The sequence below is a fragment of the Saccostrea echinata genome, unplaced genomic scaffold (genome assembly GCF_033153115.1).
Source record: "Saccostrea echinata isolate AGI-Se365-2 ecotype Australia unplaced genomic scaffold, CSIRO_AGI_Sech_v1 ptg000009l, whole genome shotgun sequence".
In the NCBI taxonomy this organism is placed as follows: domain Eukaryota; kingdom Metazoa; phylum Mollusca; class Bivalvia; order Ostreida; family Ostreidae; genus Saccostrea; species Saccostrea echinata.
This window is the reverse complement of record NW_026889758.1, coordinates 36,868,858-36,873,427: the sequence shown is the minus strand read 5'-3', so window position 1 is coordinate 36,873,427 and position 4,570 is coordinate 36,868,858.

Sequence of the window (4,570 nt, the reverse complement as noted above, 5' to 3'; positions counted from 1 at the left end):
AGAATTAAGTAATTATATTTGCAAGAACACTAGTATATTTGATCGTATAAATATATTCTATTTTAATGAGCTGGATGAAACTGACCACATTATTAAAGATATCCATCTCTTGTTGGGATCTTAGCAAAGAAACATCGATCCACACGCTATGATGTTGTCAGGTCGTTTAAATGGTGGGAAATGAGGGTAATGCAACCCTGATATACTTTCCATATAGAAGTCGGCAAGGTCCTTGCCAATTCGACTGAGTGAATTTTGAAAAAAAAATTTGATATATATATATATATATATATATATATATATATATATATATATATATATATATATATATATATATATATATATATATATATATATATATATATATATATATATAAACTGATATTTGTAGGAAATGTTGTGTATCAATTTATGGCAATATTAATTTTGATTTCCCTATGCTGGGAATGTAAAATAATTACATTGGTTGAATTTTTCAATATCAATTTATTAATCAAGTCAGTGACACACGTGCAACTTGAATTGGTTGAACAATTCAACAAATATGACTTCATTGTAATATTGTAAATATTTGAGCATTATTTTATCTCAAATGAAATAGTTGTCATAATGTGAAGATAACAAACAGTGATTATGATCAAATGTCCATTTAAACAATATAAATTGTGAGCAGAGCCAACTCAGACCTCTGAAAACAAAGGTGGGATCACGTACCATGGGGAGTAATCTGACAAATTGAATCCATCTAGTGCTAAATAAAGATTGCTCAAATAGTGCTATAATAGGAATAACTTTTCAATTCTATACATTTCTGTATTATATGGATACATATGCTCATACTTATGAACAAAAAAGTCCTTGAAACAGTGGTCCATGACCTATAGCTACATCTTAACGGATATAATAATGAAACTACATGCACGGTATTATACAGACATGTAAAGATAGTTATCTTCTTAAGGTATTGAAACCTTCCTAACTTGTTGCTGTGCTTAAAAAGATACTTGATATTTTATCTTTCACAAGCTTTCACGTACCTTTTATTTTTGGTCTTGCAGGTCTTGAGGAGACTTTTTAAATGACCCGCCACATTTTGCTTTTTTTCTCAATTACATTGTATCTTCCCTTGAAAGGGAGGGGGTTGCTGTTAGTTTCTCTTAAACAAACTTGAATCCTCTTAACCAAAGAATGTTTTAAGCAAGTTTGGGGGAAAATTGGAAAATATTAGAAGTCTACAGACGACAGATGAAGGACAACAGTTTCACAAACGGACACCGTACACCCGTCAATCAGAAATGCTCATTTGAGCTTTCACTCAGTTTGGCTAGCAATCCTGTGTTTTAAGTGGATTTTAAAGAGAAAAATCAAGATGGAATATTAATCACAAGAGCTGTACTCGAAGCGTCTAGTGGGTGCATCCTTTTTGATCGGGCTATCTTAATGCATATTTAATGTTTTTTCCGAGCTTGCCACGAAGACACGTGAAGTTAATTATAGAAGATTACAAAATGTATAACCATAAAACGTATCGCAAAAAGGTTGGTTTCCTCAACCTTTTCGACAAGTTAAGTTTATTGAATTTTATGCTTTTCTGTTGTTTTTTTCAAGTTAAGAAATTAAGTATATTTTAGAACATTCAAAATCAGTTTTAATCTCATTGCCTCTCTTTTCTTACTTTAATTTTGACACTGTGATTCTTTTTAAGCTTAACATTCGAATTCACGTAAGGATTACAAATAATATACTACTTCTTATCTCATGCAGTACAGTCAAGCTTCAGTAACCCGGGGGCCAATAATACGGGAAAAATTTGTGGAAACAAAATTAACATTTATATCTACCAATTATAAAAGATACGTTTCAGTAATCCGGACGATTTACTCGGGAACACAAGCGAAGCTCGACTGTATATCGATATAATTTGATTCTACGCTTGTCGTATCCAACAGCTTGGTCAAATGATCGCTTTATATGACTAACTTCAACGAGCTGGATAAAGCTGATCATGTTATTATAGATATTCAATTTATCTATTTATGGTTTTGCAAGGAGATATTGACAAACACATGTGGTACTGTCTCTTGTATTAATGCAACCCCAAATGAAACATAGCCCATTTTGTTTGAGTACTACGTTCAAAGAAGGACAAAGAAGGATGTATTACCGGACCTCTTGATTAAAGAGAAAACCTGTATGAGACATGTTTGGAGCTCTACTTCTCTTTGCAATAATAAGGCTATATACAGCTTCCTCTCTGATTCCACTTTTATTAATGTTCTTCCTTTTGGCTATAAAATGTGACCAATGTTTTGACACCCATCACCCAAGTTTATCGTACCTTCTTTTGTAATAATATTTATTTTTAATAGACCTTTCGCACATTTAAGGCATGTTTTCTTTTGCGCAAATGTAAAGGAAAAAAGCACCCATGTGATATAGAAATATATTCAGATTCAGATTTCTTTTATCAGAACTCAATAAACTGTGATGATGAATTGTTTAGTGTCTTTGCAATGTCTTTCACTGTAAATCTGGCATTTAAGATATGTTGCTCACAGCATCCACATTTTTTGGTGTCTATACAGATTTTGATCGACCAGTTCAAGTGCGATCTTTTGAAACTCTTTTTCATTTTTGGATTTCTTAATCCATATGAACACGATACAGCGTGAAAGACTTGTTATCCCAGATATCAAAACCACATCTTTCATATTGGCTCTTCTGCGATTTTTTGCAACGACGCGCAGTTTTTACACACGCCCTCACTTTTCTAATCTCTCGTCATCTTCTTGGCAGAGACCATTTTAATAAAAGTTTTCAGCTCAGTGTGGTGACCATGCTTACTTTAAAAGTGAATTTCTTTGCGAAAACTGTAGGAAAAAACCATGCGGTTTTCGGTGATTTCGAGTTCTTAAATAGTGCTTCTCAACTGTGAAAAAATACAATAAAGTGCTTCTACATTTATTACGATAAACAGTATTTTGCATTACTTATTGAACGATCCTCGTGCATGTAGATTATAGAAAGTAAAAAGATAAATGCATAACACAAGCGATGTAGCTCCATTTGCATCGTCGGAAACGCGCTCAATTTCGCATACGTTTACTCAGTAAGTGTATACGAGATAAACCATGGATTTCCCACGATGCTGTGTGTTCGTAACCTAATAACACTTTCAATGTCGAGAAGGTTAGATAAATTAAAATTAGGTCATATTGTGATTATATAAAAAGGTTTAACTAGGTTTGCGTCTCACCGATGAAAAAAAAGTGAAATATGCGTTTTTCTTTCCCCGAAAAGATCATTAAGATATACATTCCCAGATAGGTAAACAGGTAAACAGAATTTTTTTTCACAGTATTTTTATATCAGTTTGTGTGGTAACGGAATATCATACAATTTCAAAGTACAGTATCATGAGCTCATAAACATATATAGATGCTAATTATCAACACCCCTCCTCTCAAGATTCAAAAGACCTAACTTAAACTGTCCGGGGTATTGTTTGCAAAGTAGGAAAAATGTCAAGGTAAAGTGGATTGTATTTTTCATAATGCTTTATGACAATCAGTGCACATGCTAAATAGCATAGACGTACTTCTTAAATGTCAATAATATGCTGTATATTGGCACTATTAACTTTTTTGTAAATAGGTCAAAGTCGAAGGTCAAGAGGTTGGTAACCATGGCAATACACAAAAGCCATAGTGCCATGCAATATATGTGAAAAATATCCAATACATATATCTTACAGTTCTTGAGAAACAAGGTGTGACAGACAGACAGAACGACAGACAGACACCGAGTAAAGTGATCCCCAAGGTCACACTGCTCTGCGGGCGATACAGGTTTAACAATTGGTATGAAAAATGTCAGCCAAAATACGACCCATTGATATGTTTTGTTTGCTTATTAGGTCATTATAACGACTATAGAATTTATGGAATGCTGACTTTAAACGAGGTTGTTGAAATCCCAGTAACTTCAACTTATGTGTGAGTAGTCTGCCTCGGTTTAAGCACTGATCGTACTCAGGGCATGCTCTTGAGTAGCGAGTAAGTTGGGAGACATAAAATAAGTGATGAATATAACAAAGTGTACATTCATAAAAGTATGCTTTACAAAAGCTTCTAACTGTGACAACTGACTGGAATAAATTAAAATCACACACAAGAATATCTAAATCTTAGATTTGTATTTCCAGAAGTTCAGAGAAACACGATTTAGTTTCTTTCCGAATACCGGTAACTTTTCGAGGAAGGGGGAGGGGTGCCTTCGTAAAAACCTAGATCTATCCACGAAAAATAAACTTGGTAACGTAGTATTGTGTTACAAGTAGGAAAGTATTCCATAAATTAGAAAGGTGTATCTATCATGGCTGTGTTATGCTTTGTGTACCTCTGTCACATCGTGTAGTGGAAACATATATAGATAAATGCAAAAACAAACAAACAAAACTAAACTAAACCAAAACAAAACAAAACCAAAAAATCAATAAATAAAATATGTTTTTTTAAAAATGAAAAAAAAATTTAAAATAAAAACACAAAAGATATCAACATTGTAGGAG